Source organism: Anas platyrhynchos, chromosome 14 (assembly GCF_047663525.1).
Source record: "Anas platyrhynchos isolate ZD024472 breed Pekin duck chromosome 14, IASCAAS_PekinDuck_T2T, whole genome shotgun sequence".
Taxonomy (NCBI): Eukaryota; Metazoa; Chordata; class Aves; order Anseriformes; family Anatidae; genus Anas; species Anas platyrhynchos.
Genome location: NC_092600.1, coordinates 13,740,592 through 13,765,682, shown reverse-complemented (window position 1 = coordinate 13,765,682; position 25,091 = coordinate 13,740,592). Strand labels below are relative to the sequence as shown.

The 25,091-nt window shown below is 53.9% G+C and overlaps 1 long non-coding RNA gene across 1 annotated transcript; it reads right to left on the bottom strand.

Moving 5' to 3' along the window:
- Window positions 1-1,055: 1,055 nt before the first annotated feature.
- On the bottom strand, window positions 1,056-20,887 carry LOC106018774 (uncharacterized). The gene is made up of 2 exons (XR_002404521.4): window positions 20,571-20,887; window positions 1,056-2,902 (listed from the first exon to the last, which is right to left on the bottom strand). It is a non-coding gene; the product is annotated as an uncharacterized lncRNA (long non-coding RNA).
- Window positions 20,888-25,091: the final 4,204 nt, after the last annotated feature.

Below are 25,091 nucleotides of genomic sequence, written 5' to 3'. Positions count from 1 at the left end.
CCCCCGCTCACAAAGCTCTTTTTCATGGCTCAGAGATGTTCCAGGGCACCAGGGGCTTGGGGTGGGCATGGGGTGTCCAGCACAAACTGGTGAGCTACCTCCTTGCATAGGTGGCCTCCGGGCTGAGCACCCACCCATGCACCACAGAGCTGGTGCTTGGCTTCCCGAGAGCATCCCACCACCACCATGCTCCATGCATGGCTTCACAAGAGCACCTCACCAGCTTCCCCCTGCTTTCAGCACTGATCACCCCCATGGAAATAACACCCCTTTGCTCTCTGATGCCCTACCGTTCTCCCCAAAGTCTTTGTGGCCCCACCAGCTTGAGACCAGCGTGGCCAATATGCCCCCAAGCATGGTATTTTTTATCTGTTTGGCTGTAAAAAGGTCCTTTTGGCTCATGGCTTGCTGATGTGTCTCTCTTTTAATACCCTGTAATAGGTTTTTCTCCCCTAAAGCCTCAGCAGAAGCACTTGGCCATCGCACCACCAGTATCAGGCATTGTCCTCTGCTGTAGGTGCACTGCAATAAAGATTTCAGGGTCCTCTGAGCTGTGGTGTAGACCTTTCCACAATGGCAAATGGTGATATTTCCACTCAGTAATGTATTTATATCTTCCCAGTGAGGTCAATAACAGAGTATCCCTTGAGCTGAGAAAAACGATGAGTGATGTCTAGTAATTACAGAGACCATAAGGCAACAGTGAATCTAATTCTGACATTAAAAATCATGACGAGCACCTCCGTTTCCTATTCTATTTGCTGGTTTGGATGGTGAGGTCCATCGCTGCGTGAGGCAGGGATGTCTGTACGCAGGGCACGTTTTGGGGCTGTTGGAATCTAAAGCAATTAACCGCTTTTGCCTCTATCAGTTTCCTGGCATTGAGCCTGACCTTGCATACGATTCATCTTCCTCATTTGGGCTACATGTTTGCAAGTCATCTTGCTTTGAGCAATGCAGGCTGCAGTGGGGATTGAAATGTCTGATATTAGCATCCTTCCCTCTTGCTTACCTCCGAGCCAGCCGGAGCACTTTCAGAAAGCGTGGTTTATAGCTGCACATTGCAAACAAGCAGTAAGAGCGCGCTCCGAAGATGAATGGCATGAAACAACTCTCCAATGAGGTGCGTTTTGCATTTCAAACACCACCACTCCAAATGCCCAGCTGTCTTTGCCAGAGGAATTGATGGATTTATATTTTTTTTAATTCCCATTTCATACAAATACCATTGCTCAGATTTCATATCTTTTAGCAATCCAAAGCTTTTCCACGGTGGTAAAACCTTACTGCCCAGGCTGTCCAAATTGAAGCCAGCGAGATCTCTGGCAGATCTGCAAGGGAGGAGGTTGGGAAGCCAGGCTGCTCCCTTTCTGCTGCTTGGTTTGGAGAACAGGGTTGACATATGCGTTGAAATGTTTGCAGATAAAAGCAACAGGCTTTATTTCTAAAGCTATCTCATTTTCAGCCTTTCACGGTGCTTTTCGTACTTCTTCCTAAAAGTCACAGTAGATGAGATTCTGCTTTTGCAATGATGCAGAATCACAGAAATTAGGGCTGGAAAGGACCTTGGGGGTCAGCCCTGCCTTACGGGGTGAGCTCCATCACTCTGGGGAGAGGTTTCTCCAAATTCTTCTTAAAGTCTGTAACCACCGAGCCTCCGCAGCCTCCCCAGGCAAAACGTCCCAGCGCGTAATTGTCCTTACTGCCAGATGATTAAAAATCTCCTTCTCTGCAATTGCAGCACTAATTCCCATCTTGACCCTCTGCGGATGTAGCAGTGAATATTCCATCATTTGGATCGTTAGGGAAAATACTGACTCCTATTAGATCAAGGACAGATTCCTGCAGAAAGTCACTCGATCCATCCTTTCATTTGACAGCAAATCATTGATTGCTCCTCTGGTTTCCAACCGTGTTTTGCTCCTTCCTCCTCTGAGTGACGAGCTAGAGCCAAACCGCCCTGCTGCCTCTCCCATCCTCCTCCTCCCCATGGCTCTGCTGCCTGCCCGCAAAAAAAGCTACCTTGAGACTCGTAGGTCAGCAGCAGCCTCACAGGTGTGAGCATATTTTTACCAATTTCTCAGGTTTTTGTAGGTCCTGCACCCCCTTATTCTGTAGAGCTTTCAGCAAGCGTGCACATCCTTGCTGTGTGCAGCAGCACCTCTCTGCTTTGCTCTGATCTTCCAGAATAAGCCACCCCTGCCCTGTGCACAAGGGTTATTTGTGGGCCACCCGACCATGCAGCTTTCCTGGAGCGCTGCTGGGCTGCTCCTTCAAAGTCCCTGCGGGATGGCCTGGTGTGACTCTGCCAGCCTCACAGGTGGAAACTGAGCCATGGGGAGAGCATCTGCTTGGCCAAAGCTTCCTTGGGCTTCCTTTGCCCAGTTGGACAAAGCAGAATGTCCCCCTTGGATGCCTCTCCTCGTGTCTCGATGCTGCACATGGGGAAGGTACTGACCCCAAGCAGCTCTTCATCCAGCAGAGCCCCAAAACAGTGTTCACTGCAGAAGGTCCACAGCTCTGATGGGCTGCTGCTCGCTGAGTTACAAATAGGTACGGGCACGGTTGGGGAGGAGAAGAGCAGCTGAGCTCAGGGAGTTCTGCAGCTGCGCAAGGAACCCGGCACAAGCCACCGCTAAAGCACGCTGGGGACGCAGACAGCTGGGATGGAGAGCTGGGATCGTATATCACAGCTGGCAACACTGCAAACAGCCAAAGGACAATTGTCCTGACATTTTTTTATGGCACATATAGTTCTTTTTAATAAGCGCTTCTTTGATAATTGCATCTGTTCCCCACAGGATTTACAGGGGATTAGGGATCCCATATGAACACAGGGAAGCAAACTGTGATTAATTATGCTCAGGTTGTTCAAGGTGCTCTGTGGATAAAACCACCATGGCTAAAGATGAAAAAAAAGAAAATAAAAAAAAAAAAGAAAAGAAGGTAACCAGGCTGTTTTCAGGGCAAAGTCCTTCAAAAAAAAATGCAGTCTTCCCAGATAACGGCTGTGGGTTCCCACCCTGCAGCGTGTGAGCGTGCTTGGTGTGAGAGGAGTGCTCCGGTTCAGTGGGACAGCCTCCTGCTCCAAATCAAGCACTAAGGAAGTGCTGTGCTAGAGCTGGGTTCACGTTAGGCATGGAAAGGAGTGTTAGAGGGAAAGGCTGAAGAGGTGGCCTGCAAAAGTGTTCCTGCTGCAGCTGGGGGACCATCACCAACATCCCTGGAAGCTGGGTGCTGCTGACTTTCAGGGACGGGCAGTGAGCCCCAGCAGGGAGCCAGAGGAGGGAGCGGGATGAGCTCCCCAAAGCTCTGCCCCCCAGGGCTTTGTTTTGTGCCTCACAGGAGCAGCAGACCAGGGGTGGCCAAGTCCCTTCTTCTGCCTGTCCCCAGCAGCCAGAGCAGGCAGCAGCTGGCAGAACCCTTCATTAGCAGCACAGTCCCTGCCCACACCTCTGCTGTCTAATCAATAAACTATTTTTCTACTCAACTGAGAGCCATTTGTCACCGACTCGATGAAAAATGCCCTGCCCATCAGGTGGTGACGCCCCCAGCAGGCGGTTGGAGCCAGAAGGGATTTCTGGGGTCTCCAGCCCCAGCCTCAGCTCCTGGGCAGCACCCACACCTCCAGTGCTACCAAACAAACCCTCATTTTGGTTTCTGAGCTCTGCCTCTTTCACCTGTTTCCTGCCTTCATGGGGTCACCTGTTTGGAGAGGGCTGCTCCATCCTGCAGGATACAGAGTGCTGGGAGCAATGGGATGGTTAAACACAGAGCCAGAGTTTGAAAACTCCAAATTTCAGCTACTCGATCCAAGCAAGAACATTATTCTAGGACAGGGAATTTCTCTCCCAAATAAGTATATATGTGAAGGAAAAACTGCTGCCAGTAGAATTGCTCATAATGTTATAAATGAAAATGGATTTGGGGACGCTAGGGTTTTTTTTTGTGCAGCAAGAAAGACTTTCAGACCATTAAGCCGGGGACATCCATTACTTTCCTTTCACCACACACCGTGCAAAACAAGGACCCTTACATCTGCATGCCCGAGGAGGCTATGTGGTGGTGTTTGAAAGTTACAAAGGACACTGCTGTCAATTAAATGAGCAGCAGGTTCTGTGGGGTGGTTCGGAGAGGCTGGATCAGGGTGCTCAGGGCAGAGGATGAGCTGTGCCAGCGGGCTCAGAGTGGGGCTGACAGGTGATGCCCACATCGCACCCAAGTGTGATGAGCACAAGAACCATCATGAATAAATAACGGTGCTGCTAACAGCAGCTAGATGCTGACTGCAGTTTGAGCTCACCGCTGTCAGAGCCTGGGGACACCACCTTTGGTGCGGTGCTGCTGAGCTGAACGTCCCATGCTGGGCTCCCATACATTGGTATTCACGGGGGAAAAGCTGCTGTTTGCTGCTGGCAGCTGTACCCAACGAAACAACACCGGGATCGGTGAGAGAGGGAGCGAGGCAGAGGTGCCATCCATCATCTGAAGCCTGGGAGGGCTGCAGGCTGCACAGGTGGGACACGCAGAGCACTGAGCATCACTGCAGACCTCCTGTGAGGCATTCCCCAAATCAATGCTTCCTGAATGAGACCTCATCACAAAACATCCAATCATCATTTTAAAAGCTTTTCCATGTAGTACAGGCCTGGGCACTTAACAGAGGAGACACACTTCTTTTTGACCCCAAACCCCACAGAAGTGGCCTCTCCACCCCAAACCTTCTCTGAGGACCAGCACTGATGCAGATGTTTTCCCCAGGCCCATTTCGAGGTTGCAAGTGACCCTGTGGGGCGGCATTTCGGCAGGATGCTGTGTGAGCATTACTACAGTTCTCTTGCTGCTGGTGGCATCACCTGGTGCACATCTTGGCCAAAATTGCTCCAGGTCCCTTCCTCCATTCAAGGCCAGGCTGGGTGTGACAGTAAGGGACAAGGTGGCCCCAGATTCCCACCTGGGCCAGCTGCTGCAGGACAACATACCACCAGGGACGGGGACATTTGGGTCCCCCTCCTTTGCTGCTGCTCCCCACCAGTGCCAGGGAAGCTGCAGCATCATTTTCTGGCGAGTGTCAGCACTTCCCTGAATCATCTCCTGCCGGCACAGCCCGCCTGGCAGGCGGCTTTTCGGGGATGCTTCCTGTTGTTTACCGCTCCTCGTTCCCATGACAATGACAGAGGATGGCAGCTCCAGCACATCCATCCCTCCCCACAGGGGTGGGCATCACCGCGGCAGGGACACACTGGGGGCGTCCTCCAGGAAGCAGGAATTTGGGGCTGTGCAGGGGGATGCTCACCCCAAACCATCCCCATGACAGGATGCCAGGGGGAGGCAGTGTCCCTGCGTCCCTGCCGAGCACCCAGCCCCATGGGGACGTGTGGGGTGTTGGGGGCTCTTCCCACCCCTTCCCACCCCCTGCTTGGAGCTGGGAACCGCAGCCAGGCTGTGCAGCCCAGTAAGCACAACGCAATTACCCTTAGGACGCTGCACTCCTTCACCCAGTATCTTCCAGAGCCTCCAGCCCACAAGAAGAGAGCACAGCAGGACGAAACCTTCAGCTGGCTCGATCTCCATCTTTATCATTAACCCATACGAAGGCCTGGGTGAACATCACGGCACTTTCTGAGCTGATTTCACCCCTGTGAATGCCACCTTTTAGGATCCCTTTCCTCTCTTAGGCCTGAATTCAGTACCTAGGAGGAAGATGGGAGGAAGGTGGGTGCTGTGGGCACTGTCACAACCTTGGAGATGCTTGTTGAGAGCCTCCCTGGGGCTGTTGTAGGATGAAAGAGCACAAGAAAAATCACTCCTGGGTGTCCAGAAGGGAGGCAGAAGATCAGGTGAGGCCTGGCTCCTCTGCAGCCCCTGTCACCACGGGGGGACACCAGAGGCCACCTCCTCCAGCAGCCGGCCAGGAAGGGTGATGAGAGGCCGAGCTCCTCGCTCCAGGCCGGGCCCTGGCACAGGGCACCCTGCCCAGCACAGCCACCCACGGGGACACCTTGGCCTCACAAATATTAATCCGCATCCCAACGAGGCATCTATTTAATCTCCAGCTATTGTGGGTCTTCTGACATATTTATGAGTCCTCTGTCTCATTAATCTGGTGAGTATTCATAAGGCTTCCCTTTCATGCTAGGGTAGCTGAGGGCGAAAGCCTCTATTTATCTATTCTGTGCCAAGGAACCTTCCTCAAGAGTCAACTGGATGAAAGGTTTTCACCTTTTACAATTCTTAATAGAGTTTTCCCAGCAATATGTCTTATATATTTTATAAAAAAAGTCAACTTCCTCTTTATGGCACGCCTCGGGTTCCTCTCGTTCATTACCTTGACAAGATAACATTCAGCTCTCTCAATGCCTGCCTTTCTCCCCACCACCCGCGTCACCCGCACGCGGCTGAATACTTGTCTGTCATGGTAACAGCCTGACAGGAGAGCCTTCGGAGGGGGAAAAAAAAAAGACAGCACAAAAGGTCGCCCGTGCTTTCCCTACACCACATGCAGGGAGGTTTTGTGCTCACATCCCCTTCGGTGCCACGAGCCTCAGTGGTCCCAACCCTTGGGCCACCGAAGGAAATGGTGACAGGGACAAGCAGTGGGGCGCTTCGTGGCACCTCACATCTCAAGTTGAGCAAGTTTTGGGCATCTGGGCATGGTATGCCAAGAGGTTTGGGGCACAAACTCCTCTCCTTGTTGCGGGACAGGGGGCAGTGTCCTGCCCAGCCCCAACCCCTCGTGTTTTTTTGGCCGGGTGCTTCCCCCCAGGGCTCCCAAACAACAACTGCTGGGGCTGGGCTGGCTCCCCACGTGGGGCTCCTTTCCATTACAGTGCTCTTTGGTAATTGCTTTTCATCAACTTTTTCAGGGGTCTTTTTTAGCGCTGTATCTAAATCAATATTGTAATTAAAACAAAAATATTTCAGAAAAGCCACAGAGCAGTAAAAACAGGGAAGCAATTATAGGAAACCTTCAAGCATCAGCAACGAAAAGGAAATAAGGGAATAAAAGCTTTCAGTCCCCCATCTGGACCATTTACAGCAGCATCTCTGTGCAGCAAATGGCCTCTCAAAGCTCTCCCCGGCCAGCCCGCAGCCTGTATCTTGTGCTGCGTGGCTGCAGGCCGGACTGAAGCGTGGCGGAATTATTTCTCCGGGTCTCTGCCCTCAGCTCCTCTCTTCCAGCTGGAAGGAGCCCGGTGGCTCAGAGGGGATCATGGTGGGCACCCCCAGCTCCATCCCTGCGTGTACTTGCCATTTGGAGGCACCTCAGTTTGCAGCCAGCCTCGGGGAGAGCCGCAGCCCCGCTCTGCCCCCCCGACACACAGAAACTGTCCAGCACAGAGCAGGGCCACGCTGCGGCCCCGGCCAATTATCTGATCAAGCACAGAGAGAGGGAGCAAAGGCACAGGAAACAGATGGGGCTGGTGATGGCTGGAGAAGTCAATCTGTTTGTCTACTAATTATTTAATGCACGAGACAATTTCAATACTTAACCCCCTTGATCCCAGGCGTTGCTCTGCTGTTAAGTATGGGAGGCAGGCAACGCGCTCCTCATTAGCATTTAGCGCTGGGAGCTCAGGATTAGCCAGCACTGAAGTTCTGAATAAAAAATGAACAGGAGTCAGACAGCTTATTCATCATCCGTGAGGAAGATGTCAGGTTTGGATTTCCCAGCCATTATCATAATTGCCAGCAATATTCAGCCGTAAGTGCACGTCCAGCAGCGTTGGTCCCTGCCCACCCTGCCCTGGTGCTCAGGTGCCACGGGTGGCTGCAGCATCCCCAGGACACTCACCCCGACACATGCACAGGCACCATCCTGCCAGCACCAGCAAGGGGCACCCAGCATCGCCTCTGCCCAAGAGCCCGCAGGGTCCCAGCCCTCGCTGGCCTTGGAGGGATGCACGGGGCTCTGTGCAATTCAGCAGCCTGCAGGAAACCCTTTTCTTCTCTTTTATGTTTTTTTTTTTGTTTTTTTTTTTTAAAGAGAAGGGATGATTTTTTCCAGGAAGGGAGGTTGCTGATCCCTGCTTGGTTACGAGGGGCTGCCTATGCTGTTTGCTGTGCTGTGGCTGACCAAAGCTGGGGGACACCACGGGCACGAGCAGTGTTCGGGCTGTGCTTGGCCAGGTGCTGCCTGGAGCTCTGCTCACACCTCAAATACTCCATCCCCAATTCCTGCTGGCTCTGGTTGGAGCTTAGCAGAGGAGGATAGGGTCAGCCAGGAGCAAGCCTGGCCTGAAGCCAAGCCAAGAGCTCCCTCCAGCACTTCTGGGTCATTGTGGGGCTCCTGGGGAGCATCCAGCATCCTGAGCCTCCCCCTCCAGCAGCAAAACCCCTCTGGTGGGGGCACATTTTGGGCACAGTCCCACCTTTCTCTCTCCTATGGCATCTTGAGCTGATGCAAGTGAAGCAGCAAGGAGCAATAAAGAAATGGCAACTCCTTTTCTGTCTATTCTCCCCCCCCCCCCCCCAGCTGTCTGTCCCTCTGCTCAGGAGAGGGCTGCAGCCGGACATGCAGACACCCAGCACATGCGAGGCTCCCTCCCCAGCCCCTGCTCCCTTCCCTCCCCACCTCTGGCAGAGCACCAGGCAGGTGAAAATTGATTCTCAGCAAGCAGGTGCCCTGCCAGCACCTGACTCATCCCTTCACACCACAGCCCTCCCCTGCTGCTCACACCGAGATGAGGAGCACAGGAGCTCCAGCAGGCTGCGAGAAAACACTGAGAGAGCCCGGCCTTGCCATGGGGTGGATCAGGAGGCAGAGCACCCAGCATCAGGGGTTTCACAGCACCCAATATCAGGTATTTATGCAGCAAAAAGGCAGGTGGCAAGGGTGAAAATTGGGCACTGGGGAGGGCAAGGTGCTCAGCTGATGCACACCCAGCAGCTACAACCACGCAGGCTCGCACGCTGCTCAAACTTTTCCTCCTTGTTCATCAGGATCAGGCCCTGCAATGTGCACAGGTGACACGGGAAGGGCCAAAGGATGCTCTGTTTGCATCCACCTCGCATGAGCCTATGGAGGGGGGCACTGATTTGCAACCCTGGGCCAGAAATAGCAACCAGGGCCTGGAGTTATTACCCTGCACCCCAGGTGGCCTCAAAATGCTCCAAACCATCCCAGTTCATGCAAAAGCAGAACAAATCCTGGCCACTCCTGCATCCCCTCCCTCCTGTCCCACCAGCACAGGCCATGCTCTGCCAGAGGGACAAAGCAGGAGGAGAGGTCAGAAACATCTCCAGCAGCAAGGACATCTCCAAGAACCAGGCACCAGCCCCAGGGCTCTCAGTGTCCTGTCCTGAGGCAATTTCTCTGCACCAACAACCTCCCCTGGTGATGGGACAGATGGCCTGGAGGCAAGGGATGGGAACCAGATAATGTAGCTTTGGTACAGCCCTGGAGCATGGGGCACCCTGTTCCTGCTCTTTCTGCCCCCTCTGCCCAAAATGCAGGGCTGCTGTATTTCACAGGGATCTTCAGATAATCAAAGCTGAGCAAAAAAAAAAAAAAAAAAAAAAAAAAAAAAAAAAACAGCTCCGAAGAGTTAATGTACCCTATACTGCTCTGCAAAAAAAAGGGAAAAAAGTCCCTCAACAGGCCTGTTCCAAATAATAATTCAAGATCTTTAGAAAGCAGGTCAGCAGCACTGAGTAATAAGTTCATTATAATCTAATAAAGTTCATTAGTCCTTGAAAAGTCTAAAATGCAAAAGCAATATTACCAACGAAATCGCCCTCTGGCGGGATCATTTCTGGGTGGGAAAAAAAGGATTTGAGATAAAAGGAAATAAAAATAGGCAGCAAGAATTTGAAATAGTGGGAGACGTTGCTGGGAGAATTACAGACACCTCCAGCACACCCGGAGAGCTGCTGCTCGCCTGTGATGAAAGCGCGGGGCCGCACGCGTGGCCAGGAGCAGCTATTAATAGCGGGGCGGGCGGGACAGCGGCGTGCTTGGATGTGGAGAGCAAGCCAAAACGCTGGGAACAGGAAAATCTCCGCACGAGCAACAATAAAAGCCCTTAATTCAAGGTCAGCCGGGTCTGGGTTTGAAGCTGGAGGAGCCGATAGCAACACGCGGGGTTCGGCTCCTGGCGTGCAGGTCCCCATGGGCACACGTTGCTCCTGCAAAGTGGTCAGGAGCAAAACAAACGAGTCCTGGGAGCAGCACATGCTGCAAACGCTCCAGAGACAGCTGTCACCTTGTGACCATGCCCCAGGGAACGTCACCCACCTGCACACCTGGTGGGACACGACCTGCGGTGGCAATAAAACGGGCAGGGGAGGCTGGGAGCTGGGTCCCCATGGGCAGCTGCCCCCTGCTCTGCTCGTCCTGGTCTCCAGCCTCAGAGAAACAGCACCAGGCACCAGAAAGAACAGCAGCAATTTCTCCAGCACATATTGGCTGTTTTTTCCTTTCTGCCCCCAAAAGGACAGTTATTGCCATCCTTAACGCCATGCAGACAGTGGCCAAACAAGGCTGTAAAAACTCATATTGCCTAAAATGAGCAGGGATAAGGAGTGGTGTCGAAATGAGTGCCTCACTTCAGACTTTGTGCTCCACATCTTTGAATTGTTTTTCCTTTCTTTCCCTTTTATTAAAGGCCAAAAACATCATTCCAATTTTTTGCTCAATGCCTAGCATGGCCAGGGACCCGTCCCTCACCCGTGGGGCAGGGGATGCTCTGTGGGATGAAGCAAAGGGCCGTGATGGCATCTGGAGTCCCCAAAGGCTTTGGTGAACACAAGCATAGCCTCATGCAGTGTCGGTGCCCGCAGGCACTGAGCACACAGGGATGGAGACACCTGGCCCCTCGCACAGAGACATCACCAGCATCGCACCCCTCACTGCGTTGGGAGGGTGAGGAGGAGGAAGGTGCACAGCTCCAAGTTCCCAGCACAGGACCATGGTCCTGCTGCAAGCTCCTGTGCAAAGCCAGGGGCAGAGGGGGGCTGTGGTGGTCTCTGTAAGCCACCCCAGCACACGGCGCACCCACATGAGGTTGCCCCATGGTGCTCCCCAAAACTCACCCGAGGACAGCCAACTCCCTCCCACAGCTGCAGAGAAGCTCTGGCTGTAACTAGAAGCCTTCAGCCTGCTTTGGGGACAGGTTTTTGTGGAGGCTGCTCCGTGCTCGCCGCAGCTGATGCTGGGGATGCTCAATGCCAGGGACGCAGCACCGGGCGGGTGCCTCACCCCGTGGTAATTTGTCTCAATCAGCCACAGAGGAGAAAAAATAAAGATCTGAAGAATGAACACTACAATCTATTCAAACTACAGCAGAACATATTGGGAAAGAGCTCAAGATAACGACCTTAAAGATTGATTCTCTTAACCAACATTGTGATGGGCTGCAAATTAAAGGGATGGGAGAAAGGCTGCAATTACCAGAATGTCGCGAAGCTGAGAGGAAATATGAAGTATCAGAGAAACAATTATAATTAGAGATAACATTTCAGATTCTGGTTTTAGTGACGCTAGGTGAATTCTGGATGATTCCAGTGCAAGAGTCTGTATTTCCCCAGAGACGCCCAACATCCCCAATCCGGCAGCGTGGGGTGGCCCGGGGAGGCCTTCGGGACTCAAGGGGTGAAGGAGAAAGAATTCATCACGTGCCAGGTGCATCAACTGTAACCAGAAAAAAAGTAAAACATCCCTGGTAGAAATTTGTACTCTGTCAGAACTGAGAAGTTTGGTCTGGAAAGCAGCAGGACGACCGCCCTCAAAACAGGTTCCTGGGCTTCAGTGGTCCACGGAGTCAGACAGCTCGGCCAAGGGCTGGAATCCATCCCCATCCAGGGAGAGAAATACAGATTTTCCAAATTCAAGTCTAAATTCTGGAATGAAAAACCCTTCTGAGGGCACGACTGATGCCTTCAGACACACCTACTCCCAGAGCCGCTCCCCATAGGAGTGAGTCCTACATTGCACCTAGCAGGAAAAGCGATGCAAAACCCCAAACTGCTATTCCATCCCAAATGCAGCCCCAAAACACACAAAGCATCCAGGGCTAAAAAAACAAACAAAAAAATCACATCTGGGGACCCAGGGATCTCACATATCAAGGGACCCAGGGATCTAAGGAGGGATGGGAGATGCAGGCTCATTATAAAGCCCTCGTGCTTTCCAGTCCACAGGAGGTGAGTCTTGGTCTTCTCCACAGGAGGGTTCCCCAGGTGCCGAAGGGACCCAAGGCAGCCCCCTGGGGACGTGTCCCGGTGGGCCCAGGGATGCTGCAGCCAGGAGCAGCTCCAGCATCTGCATCCCAATGCAAGGCACAGTCACCACCACCCCCATTTGGGGCTGCTTGTGGGGTTTTGCCATCACTAAAGCCCCACTCAGAGCATGGGCTCTGTCCCCAATTCACAGCGAGGTCCCATAGCCGTGTGATGCCCCCCAGCCAGGAGCACCCCGCAGGAAAAGTGGAGCAGAGGGCAGCACCCTGGTGCAGGGGGATGCTCAGCATGGACATTGCTCAGCCAGCAGAAGATGGGATCTCGTCCCCCCAGCCGGGGACGAGACGCTCCCCTCCCGCAGCCAGACAAGCTGCACTAAGGCTCGTTCAAGAAGCAGGCACTGAGACTGAGATCGCTCCTTCAGCCTGGGGAGGTTCAGCCAAGTCCCCATTAGGATCTCTCGTTGGTCCAGCAGCAGCAGGTACATGTGCAGGAGCAGAGGGAGATCCCCGTGTGGCATTACAATACTGGCAGGGATCCTGATGCATTTAGACCAGCACAAAGTGCTCCCAGCTTACGTCTCCCAGAGAAGTGGCAGAAGCCAGGCTGCAGGAGCACCTCCAGCTGGTGCAAGGTGGATCTGTGCCAGGAGGGCGTACGGGTCCTGCGCTCCCTTGTCTAGCAGGGGCCATGCTCACACTCCGAGCAGGACAGATGTGGCACGTCACATCGGATTAGCGTGAAGCTAAAGCACACCTAACGTGCCTGCCCAAGCAGTGACTCACGACAAGACAGCGCAGAGGGTTCCCAGCAGTGGGAGCAGCACTGAACGGCCCCGCTGCTGCCTGCTCGGAGGTGAGCACAGCAGCAGGGTGCAGCTGGGTCCGAGCCCTGCATCACCTCCTGGGGACAGAGCTTCCCTGGAGCTGTTTCCCGGCAGCAGAACTGCTGAGGTTGATACAGATTTATTTCTCAAGGAAAAAAAAAAAACACCACCACCAGTTCCCAGGCACGTTGGTATTTCTTCCCCCAAACACTGCCAATGCCACAGGAGTTAAGATCATGAGCTGTAATCTTTCAATGGCTCTGTGATGCTGGGTGATGGAAGAACAGACATTTACTACTTGGAGCAATAAATCAGGATGCAAACAAGAACCTCCCGACACCAACACACCAGAGTGCACTCCAGGTCCTGCAGAGACCCCACGCAGACCGTACAAAGCACGGTCCAGGTGGTGCCAGCCTTGGGCTCCCGAGCTGGCTCTGCCCAGGCAGCACGGCGGGTCCAGCCCCAAGCAGCACATCCCATACCTCTGAGCAAGAGCTGCTGAAGGGGATGCTGTTCTCTCCAGCACCACCAGGTCTGCTTGCTTAATTTATGATTTTAAAGCCAATTTGGAGGGCAGAAGCAGCAGTTTTCCTAGCTCATTTGATGCTGCTGGGCAGGACTGCAGGTAGCAGCCACAGAGCAGGCAGTGCAGGGCTATCCCGGGCTGCTTCCACAGCCGTGCTGAGGAATTGCAAGCAGGAGACGCTTGCCAAGCCTGAGCACAAAGGGCAGGGACAGGAGGGAAGGGAGCACAGGGGTGGCTGCACAGGGACCCTGCCCCAAGCTGGCACCCAGGGCAATGGGCTGAGCAAGGTCCTGAGCATTTTGCTGGGGCAGCACCACATCAAATCATCTCTTTACGACTCCTGGCACACAGGCACCACTTGGCCTCAGATCCCTTTTGAAATTGGGAGCCACTCGAAGGCTGCAGGCAACGGGGGGCATTGCTTGGGCTTGCAGGTCAGTGCCTTGAATGCCCCATGCCATGCTGACCACGCATTGACCACTGCTCTGCCTCTCGCCTCCGGGCTGGGTTTATCATCACCCTGTGTCCCTGCTTGCACTCACATTTTCCAGGGTTGAAAGCGGTGAAGAAAAACAGCGAGCATTTAAAGCAGGGAGTGTGGGAGTTTGCTGTGGAGCCGGGAACAGCACGCACAGCTCCGCTGTCACTGCAGAACAACATCGCCTCTGAGGAGCAACCACCAGCAGAGAGCAGACCCCAATTCGGCCATTCTGTCAGTTCCCAAACTAGCCAAATCCATCCCCAGCCTGGTGTTTTGGCAGATCCTACAGCTTCTGGGCAGTCTCCTCCCCTTGCCACCTCTGCAACGCTGCCTGGAGAGCCCCTCGCTCGCTGTGAAATTCACCCTGGTCCTAACCTGCTTGTGGCCACCCAGGGCAACACCACGATGACCAGCACAGCTCAGGTCCTCAGGAGCCTTCATAACCTTGGAAGCCTCCCCCAGCACTTAGCTCTGACCTGCTCAGCACCACAGGAGCACATCGCATCAGCTGTGACAGCCAGGCACCCTGGCTACCACATCCAGGTGCCATCTGAGGGCTGGAGCTGGCTCAGCAGTGGCTGTGGGTTTGACTTGGGAGGCACGGATGGCTGCTCACCCGTGCAAGCACCTGCTCCACGGGGCAGCAGAGTTTTGCTAAGCAAGCATTCAGCTTTGGAATTTGTTGCCCCAGGAGAAAACGCTACACAAACATATCGATTTTCCTTAATCCTTACTATTTAACAACAAAAGCAGACGTGCATTTCTGCTGCTCCATACTAAGAGTGTGCAGAGGCAGACCCTGCAGCTCCTCCCCAGGGGCACTGACACGCACCCAGCGTGGATCCAGCCCCTGCCCATGGGCTTGCTGCTGCCCCAACCCGCACAGCTGAGTGCTCTCCTCCATGTACCCTGATGTAGGGAACAGGAGCAACACAACACTGCCAGCAGAAAGGTTCAGGAATTTGGCTTCTGGGAGAGACAGGATGGAGTGTTTGGATGACCTCAGGAAGAATTTCATCTGCTGTTTGCTCATCCCAGCACTGTGCCCTCTGGAGGACATGGACCCCATGACTTCAGGGGCCAGCTTCTTACACTGCATCCATCACCTAGAATTCATCTCATCTGCATCCAGCCAGGGCATCCTGTAACCTCCTCAGGGCTGGCGAGCTAAAACACTTCTGAAATCACAGCACAACACAGGAGCAGGAGGCAAATTCTCATTCTGTGCCCATGCCAACGTGGTCACCACCACACCAGCTGCAGATCCCACCCTGCTTCACCACTGCCACCACTTCAGCCACTGCCTCAGCATCATCAGGGCTTGTGCTGCACTCAGCCTGCCTTGTCAGCAAGCAGGAGCTCCATTACCCACGCTAATTAATGGATTTTGCACCAATGCCCCTGGCAGCACTGACAAATGGGGCTGGGGGGATGCAGGGCACCAGGGCGGACCCGTTACACCCACGCTGCCTGACCGAGCTGCTGCGAGCAGGGGGAGGGAGATGGAGCAGATCGGTGCCTGTGGATACGTGGTGCGAGTGCAATGAAGCTGCTCGTGTCGAGCTCGGCACTCCTGGGTGATCGCAGATCATTTCGCTTGGCAGGGCATGCAGGAGAGCAGAGCCAGGCTTCTGCAACGCCTGCAAACAGGAGCGCAGGAGGCAGGGCTTTCCAAATCTCCCCTGGGACACAGGGGCAACCCCTGGTGGGTTTTCAGGATACCCTTGCCTCTAAACCCACACGCCCTCCAGCCCATGATCTGCAGGTGCCTTGGCATGCAGAGCAATGAAAACCTGGGTGTGCATCGGATTGCTGCCTGAGCAAGGAGCATCCTTCGAGGAGAGCAGCTCCTGCTCCAGGACGGACAGAAAGGCATCTGCTGGGCTGCCTTGGGCAGCACCACCCCACAGCCAGGGGTTTGTATTTTCTCACCCCCCCCCTTCAGCCTCGATTTGCCTCACCCTGGTTTAAAGGATGATTTGCAGCTTCAAGCAGGTGTTTGAAGCAGGCTGAGTGCTGTTATGAATGAAAAAATAAATCCTGAAGCATTCTCCTCTGGGAAAAAAAGAGAAGCTGTTTTTTATTAGACCAGAATCGCACTTTGGACCTGCTTCTACACCATGTTTTATGTTTAGCAAGCGCTGCATAGGATTAGCTAGTTAATTAATACTTAGTATTATCCTCACAGATGGAGAGAGCTTCTAAGAACTTAAGGTAAAATATTTTAGCAATACAGATTTGTGCCAACCTAAATTTACACTCCTAAGCATAATGAGATTAGTAACAGGAAAAAAAAAAAAACACAAAATGAGAGTAATAAAGCACAGATCCTTTTATGTACATACCAGTCTTTTTGCCTGTAAAGGTGCCATTTTCACACAGCACAGGGAAGAGGTTTAAGCACAACCTTTCTTGTTTAATCCACACAAACCCATCAGCCACAGCTCGAGGAGCTGCAAGGGAGCAGCGTGGAACAGAGGGGACCGGGGCATGGGAAAAGCACCCAAAATGGGGCATTTCCCTGCTCTAAGTCAGACAAAAATCCCTGAAAAGGGATCCAGACCAGGCCACTCAATGTCCTGCTTTGAAATACTTATTTTCACACCAACATTTTCAGCTGCTTGCAGAAGTTTCAGTTAAACTGCTTTGATGGAGATCAGGTTTTAAAGGTTGCTTCAAGTAGGAAAAAAAAAAAAAAAAAAGATTTGCACTCAAAAAAAATGGAAAAAATACAGGATCTGGCTCAGGTTGGCTTGGCTTTGTGGTGGCACAGAGAGGATCTCCAGTGCTCCTTCCAGCCTGAATCTTGCCCTGTTTAAGTGGGCTGTTTTAAAGCCATTTGAAGTATTTTCTAAAAAAGCCTTCTCCAAAGTAGCCTGTTTGACAACAGTTAAATATAAACAGTAAAAGAACATTTCAGCTGAAAAATGCCATTCAGCTCGGGGTGGGCACTAACTTCACACACTCCCAGCTCAGCTGCAGCTTGCCCCCATTTGGCTGCTCTCCCCCAAAATTGCACAGCCCTTGGCTTGGGTCCTTGTGCAGCAGCCCTGCAGCACACAGCAGTGCCTCTGCGGCCCCTAATTCTTCCCCAGGTGTTTTGGGAAGAGAAAATCCTGAGCATGGATTTGAGAAGGGAAACCAGACAGGGCTGAACTTGGTCTTTCATGAAGCTTGCCTGGGCTAGAAAATTAAACACGAGGAGTGTTGGTAACCCTGCTGTCACACTAGGCAGGGTCTGGCCAAGCCCTGGAAATGCAGCCCAGGTGTATATGGGCTGCTCTGGTGTTTGGGGCAGTGGCAGCACCCAGTGTTCCCATCTCCCAGCCCCGGATCTGCACCTGACGAGCAGCACGAGGCTCCAGCACCATCCTGCTGGCAGCAGCCCAGCTCCCAGCTGCACAGGTGCATGAGTCACCGCTCTCCTCCCAGGCTCTATTTCTGGCTCCCCACATGCACAACAGGATCGATAGCTGCTCTGTCAACAGCCCCTGGCTTTTTCCTTCCCCAAAGCAACCCCCATCCATGGGGGGAGGAGATGCCCACGGTGACGGTGCTGCCCCAGCCCTGCAGCTTTGCTTGTGGGGAGAGGAGCTGTGGGGTCAGGGCTACAAGCTGGTGTGGACGGAGGGAGGAATGCACATCTATCACCTGGGGCACGGCTCCAAGGACAGCATACAAGCATCTCACCTGGAGCCTGGGCAGCTGAATTAACACTGCTTCTGCTACATGATGTTATTATGGCAAACAGATTGCTGGCAGCCTGGCAAAGGCAAAAAAAATTAAAATCTGGGAACTGTATTGGGAAGCTGACAACAATCAAGCCAGGGAAGAAAATTGCTGGGGCTCCACTGTGCAGCCTGAGAGGAGCAATGCTGGAGCAGCCCGACCCCTCTCCCCACCACGTAGGGGCTTTTCCTGGTCTGCTGGTGCACGGCAGCACAAGCAGCATCCCCAGGCAGCCTGCAGCTCCTGGCTTTTCCCCTCCAGCCCCAGAGGCAAAGCAGCTCCTGCCTCGGCCAGGGGCAAGGAGGCTGCTCCGTGCCCCGCCAGGTGGGCACTGCCTGCCCAGGGGAGTTCCCAAAGGGCAGCTTCTCCTTCGGTCCTGGGCAGGGGAAGATGATGCTTTGAGCAGACACTTCCCGCAGCCTCCCCAGCTGTGCAGGATTATCATCTCACTTGCACCTTAAAATAGACCAGAGAATTTGCCTCGCTCACTGCGTGTGGAGACAGCGATAATTAGAACAAAGAGGAGCCTGAACTTCGCCGCGATGGGAACTTCGGTGGGGAGAGAGCGCATTGGCAGGAAAATCAATCCGCAGTGAAAAGGGGGAAGAAAAAGCAAGGCGCGAGGCTGGAGCTGCTTCAATGAGGCTAACAGCACGCCCAGCTGAACGAGGGGCCCCCAATTAGCTCAGATGAAGCAGAGCCTGGCAGAAGATCTGCTGGGGAAAAATAAAATCTGACCTAGCCAAGACATTTTTGAAGACGGCATCAGTGTGGAGAGCAGCTGCGGCCCCGGTGAGGGGAGCAGAGGAGCCTGCAGGACCCCATCCTGCTCCCAGCAAGGTGCTGCTGGTCCCAGCAGCAGGAGATGGCTGGGCACCAGGCAGGGCATCCCTGGAGGAATAACTCCCTCATCCCTCTTGTTTGTGGTCCCAAAGGCCTAACCTGGCCACACACAGCTCGCTGGGACCACAGCACCTTTATGAGGCAAGGAAGGTACCAGGGCACGGCCATCGGGGCACCTCAAGGCCTTCGCCGTGCCACAGGGCTCCAGGCACTGTCACAGTGTCCCCTGCAGGTCCCCACAGGGACAGGGACAGCCCCAGCACTGTCACCTCCATCGCCCTGCGGAGGAGCAGGAGGGGACAAGGGCTGGGACAGCAGCAGGGCTGCGGTGTCCCCAGGGGCCCGGTGCCAGCTCGCAGCCCCAGCGCACACAGGCACATTCAGAAAGTGCCTCCGGGGCCCAGAAATGGAAGGCACTCAGTGCTATATTTAGCCTCCTGCTTATGGAAATACATCATTTGGTTTCATAATGGGTTTTGCAGCCTGGTCGATGTGTGGCATTTCCAGAAGGTGTCCGGGGCTCTGCAGCCCCCAGCACAGCGCTCCCAGACCACGCTTCTCCTGCCTCCGTGCCTTCAGCATCCTCAGGAAATTGCCCAGCATTATTAAACAACCTTGTCCTGACCCAGCCACTCGATTCCCAGGCAACAGTGGCCACACGCAGCAGGCATCTTAACCAATAATTGTGCTTCCCCTCAATGCTGCCTCCATCACTGCTTGGAGACCCCCAGCCCTGCGCCCCCACCTCCAAGCAGGAGCCCCAGCCCCCAGCACTGTCGGCTGCAGCCCACGCTCCCCATCTGAAATTCAATTAAAGCAAACATTATTTCGCTGTCACCCAGTCAGAAAGGATTACAACACATTGCACACTGGATGCAGTTGGAGGCAAAACAATTCCCGTCAAGAGGGAGGGTCTCCCCGGGCGCTCGCTCCAAGTGGCACCAGTTTATGGGAGCTTTCACATCGGTGTTTAGCTTAAACCCAGCACATTATTTAAATAATGGGCTAAATGGCACTGCTTAGCCTCTGAGGCCTCCAGAAGTTCAGCAGAAGGTAGAGGCTCCCGGCGGGCAGAGGAGACCCAGCTGGTGGCTGGTGCTCAGCCTCCTGCATCCCCGACCAGGGCACGGCACCAGGGGACAGAGCTGGAGCAGCACCAGCTCCTCCTCCTGCCCTCCAGCACAAAGCTCCGCTTCGCTCTCTAATTTCCACAAAAACGATAAGTTTAATTTGAAAGGGCATAATTCTTAATTTATGTGTTGTCATGAACAAAGGCGGCAGAAGTAGGTCACTCCATTATCTACTGCCGGAGCCTTTTGCCAAGGAGCCAACACAAAGCTAAACAAAATCATCACCCAAGGTTCTGGATTCGTTTGGAAGAAAATATTACAGTTATTTTTCTCCTTGCGTGATTTGCACATCTTGGATTGCAGAGCATATTTAGTTTGGCTTTATAGCACGCATTTATTGTGACTGTCATATTCAATAATGCTGCCTATAGTCAAAGAGCAGTCTTTCATGGATACAGCGTCTCAATTTATAATTCAGTATCACAGCTTTGAGAACTCGCACAATAAGTCAGCCAACAACAAAAAAGCCTAAAATGCCTCTATGCAAATAAACACGTCAGGATGAGCGAGCACCTTCCTGCGAGGGGCTGCCAGCCTCCTGCCTGGCCCCGCGCCTCCCCAGCCAGCCGAGATGCTCTGAGGGTGGAGGAGCTCAGCCCGCAGGAGCTGTACCTGGCTGCTGGGCTCCGATAGGGTTTGGGGAGGTGCTGCTGAGGCAAGGAGAGCAGCACCTCCTTAACGAGCCCTCACGTGTGGGCTCAGCACTCCACAAAGCCTCTCACCACCTCTGAGAGCACCCGGGAGAACCCGGCCACCCCAAGTCCCCACTGAGGCTTGGCTTCTCCCCAACAAAGCTAGAAGACCACTGGCACCCAAGCAACCATCCCAACTAAAGCCACGCTGGGGTCCTACCTTCCTCCAGGGCCGCTTTCTGCTGCTCCAGCTCACTGACTGCTCTCCTGGGCACTGCCACCCCTGTGGGGCAGCCCAGCTCCCCCTGCCCCCAGCAGCCAGCTGAGGCTGAGAAAAGTGAGGAGGGAAGAGCTGGAGCTCTTACGGAGCTGGGGGCTCCAGGTGAGGCCAGTCAGGACAATTAAAACCAGTAAGGCAGCTGCTTTCTGCTAAGTTTTCGTGCTGAGGGTAGGGCTGTTGTACACCTGTAGGTGCTGTGGGTAGGAGAGAGGCTGGTGGCTCCTGTCCTTGGGAGATGAAGGAGATTTAGCAGGAGTTATCAGCCCTGCTGTTATTGTACCAGCACCTTCTGGTGTGTTTGAGGTGGCTGTAGTAGCTGGAAGGGCTGTGTCCCAGCTGCGCCCAGCACCACCAGAGCAGCCTTACTGGGGGCCCACAGAGCGCAGTAACCAGGAGCAGGGAGCACCCCAGGGTGGGCTGGAGGTTGGGAGCACGCCCAGCTCTGCTCACAAACAAGAGGAGAAGTTCTTTGAGTGCATGGAGGATTGCTGCCGTAGCTTGATGCTATAGCTGGATGCCTCCTGCTATGGCCGAGCCATAATTCTGCTGCATGCTGTGTCCTGCACTGCGACGTTTCCTCCTCCAGAGCTTGTGTTCTCAGCCCTTGGCTCTGGGGGAAAGGCTCCTGGCGATGCTGCAGCTCTGAGCTCACGGTGTGGGGCTGTTCTCTGAACATCCCGGGGTGACTGAGGTTGGCCAGCCTTCTGCTGGATCCTGAGCAGTGCTGAGCACTTGTGTTTTCCCTAGCAGATGGACCCAGCTATAGAAATTAAGGCTGAACAGTTTTCCTTTTGCCCGCTGACTTATAAAACCCGTTTGCATAAGGGTGAGGGAGCAAAGGTGGGGAACATCTTTATCTGCTAATGATCCTGTGAATTATACATGCTTAGTATTCATGCATCTGAAGAAGAGGCAAACACAGCCATTTTCTGTGGAGTGACCTTTACCAGCAGCCAATACATTTACATTTAATTTAGAATTACAATTATTAGGTCAACTTGGGAGCAAGTGGAACTTACAGTTATTGAGAGGGGAGAAAAATTGGTCTTGCTGCCTTCAGCTGGTGAAAAGCTGCTTTTTCTCTTAAAACGCACTTGAACACAGCCTGCAGCAGTGTCCCAGGTGCATTTGAGCGGCGTTGTTTGGGCATTTGGGCTGGATGAGTTCCTGCTCGATGGGGCCTCTGGCTTTGATGCAGCACGGCTGGAGCCAACAGCAGGCTTTGCCTGGCTTCCTTGGTGCCCACCAAGGGGCTTCCCAGCCAGCGTGCTGCATACAGCCTCAGCAAAAACACCACGGCTGCATTTGGGATGCTACCAAGAAGTTCACCTGGAGTTTATGAGGGTAACCCCTGTGATGGGTTTGGAGACGGCTGTAACAATTTGTGAGCGCTGCGCCCAGACCAGGTTATGGCAGCGGCTGCTCTGTGCTGAGCCGAGCCTCAGGAGGTGCCACCAGCCCCAGGTGGCTCAGGGCCACATGTCCCACCAGCGGCTGGCTTCAGCTTGGGGCAAAACATCCGGGCCTGCAAAGCCCCTCGAGTGGGCTTGCCTCGTGCGCCCCCAGCCCATCGGTAACGCAGCACCCTGCGATCCCAAACGCGCGGGCAGGAAGAATCGTTCTTCAGCCGATATTGAACGCACGCCTACAAGTCACAAAGCCTGCCTCTTGCTTTCCTTCCTGAGCTCTGCGACCTGCCAGTGGGATGTGTTGTGCTACAGGTCGGCGGTCACAAAGCACCGCCTGCGCTAACGAGCAATTTCTCATTGAAACCACCACGGGTGGGAGCACGAGAGCATCCCCAGCCCCTTCGCCTCCCGTGGCTCTGGGCTTGATGCTGCTTAACTCAGCACAGACCAGTGCTCAGGGGCTTCTCTAAGCTCTGCAGATGTTTGCAGAGCTCAACAGGCTGCAAAGCAACATCCCGGCCCCACAGCCAGCAGGGAGGCGCAGCCTGTCCCGAAATGCTTGGTGCAGCCTTGTGGGAGTGGTGGCACCGCTCTGCGCCGTGTGCCATCAAAAGCGTGGTGTGGAAACAGAACCTGTGGTGTGACTGAAATGGTAGAGGGCTCTGCTAAAAAATAAAAAAGTGATATTTATCTGAATGCATGTGGATGGATGGGGACTGTTACCCAGCTGCTCCCTCGTTGCTGTGGGAAGCAGGGGGTGTCGCGATGCCGCGGTTTCAGCAGGTGAGCTCCTGCTGGCTGCCTGCAGCTCCGGGCAGTGCCCGTGTCTTTGAGTGTGTCTGGGACTCCAGGCTGAGCCTTTTGGGAGCAATCTCAGATGAGGAGCTGAATGTGTCATTTGGGAGAGCAGATTATAAGAGGAACAGAAGCTATTTGCACTGCTCACTCAGCTCCAAGCACAGACTGGGTGCACATCTCCGCCCAGCTCTTGCTTTTGGAGAGCAGCAAATTTGGGCACGTCTGCAAGCAGAGAAGGGGCTGGAACTGGCCAGGGGCTGTCTGGAGGGACAGTAGCCCCCCATGGGGATGGCTCCTTGGCAAGAGCAGCCCAAGCTGTGTGGGAGCTGAGGGACAGAACCGTCAGAAGCAGGGGCAGGGGGCTGAGAGCAGCACGCCGCTGTTTAACCAGCCTGCCTGACAAAGATGCTCTCCTTAAATCCATTTTTGGAATTTCATGTTAAAGCTGATCACTGCTCTGGGAAAGGTTATTGAAGCTGTTTGGACATAATAAGCACATTAAAAATCCATGTTTACTCCTGAAATTGTCTCGGTGGCGCTGAACATCCCCGGAGCGATGAGTGCTGCTCCGCACGCCCGGCAGCTTCCAGTGGAAAAAGCTTATTTTAAATTAAGGGACTCAAACTCGCTCCATTAACCCTCGTGCACCACAGATCTCCCACCACCTCTCCGTCCTCATGGGTGTTCATGTGGGGCTTGGTGCAGGAGGTGCCCCCAGAGAGGTCTCCAAGGGCTGTGTGCTGTCTGACCTCAAGGGGCTTCTTCATAATAAACTCCAGTTGCAAAGAAACGCAGCGAAATGGAGAAATGCCAAAATTTGAGTGCTTCTCAAAGATCGCGTTTATTTTCCTGGCTCCCTGCTGAGGCACCAAGGTATTTCTGTCTCTGTTCTGCAAGTGGGGAATTGAGGCAGGGCAGCGAAGGGAGGAAACATCCTCTGCTCTTGCACCGCCTTTGTGCGAGGATGTGGCACTGGGGCCAGCACCCCTGCGAGCATCCCTGCCTGCACCCCTCGGGGCTCTCTGCAGCCTCATCTTCACCCCATGCCATGGGTTTTGCAGAGGCAACCTTTGTGTGTGTGTGCACGTTGTGTATGTGTGCACGCATGGGGCCTCGCACAGAGCCACTGGTACCAGCCCAGGCTGCAGCAGCAGCTTTCTGCTCTCCTCCTGCTCCCTGCGATTGCCTTCACGCTTGCTGAAGCTTTGCAAGGGATCCTGCTGCTCCCCAGGCTAATGGCACAGTGTGGGAAAGAGAGGATCTTTTTACCATCTGAGTCCAGCCACCATTGCAGGTGGCATGGAAGCAGGGCGAGACTCAGAGCGTGACTCCACAGCAGGGCTTGGTTGGGCTTCAGGAGCTGGCAGGGAAAAGTGGCATTTTGTGGAGCCTGCACGCAGCAAAGCTGCAGCGGGGAGCAGCAGGGGATCGTGCACTGGGGATCAGTCAAGGCACTATGCAAAAATGATGAATTTTGAGGGTTTGGGGCACCGCCAAAGGCCCTGGGACCCCATGGATACATCGCTGCTCCCGGTGTTTCCCACTTTGGGCATGGATTCAGCCCCCTCTTCCAGCAGGGATGCCAAAACATTGATTTTTGCCTTTTTTTTTTTTTTCCCCACAGTTATGGGAAGGCCCCCAGGTGTGGAAAAGGACTTTTAAAAGGAAATAGGACTGAGCAGGACAGCGAGGCATGCAAGCGGCAGGTGCCTGCCCAGAGCATCGCCTTGTCTCCAGCAGAGACGCTGCGAGGGCAGGCAATTAGAGCAGAGGAAACGTGATTAAATGCCCCTCTCCTCTGGATTAAATAAAGGAGGGCTCGGGGCAGATTTCCGCTGAAAATTAATAGGAGACAGAGCACAAGCGAGCACAAGGAGTGCTTTATTTCAGGTCAGCCCTTCCCAGAGGTTGTACCGCTGTGCCTGCCAGAGCCGCAGCTCTAGACATGAGGGGTTAAGGCGAGGGGCTGCTCCCCAGCCCCCATTTGGGCAGCCCCCCGACGGTTCTTGGGGGCCAAGGACCAGCCTGGATGGGTAGTGGCAGAAGTGCATTTTTCTCCTGAGTTTGCAGCAGATTTTTCCAACCTTTTCCCAGGAGAGATTTCATCTCTGGTTCAAAAATGTAATTTATAGTCAAGAAAAAAATCCACCGTGCCTTCAGGCAGGATTTTTTTCCCCCTGCTCAGCCCATGAGTGTCGTGGGTGACTTTGTGGCATCTCCTCGTGGCACCGTGACCAACCCACTACCAAGGGCA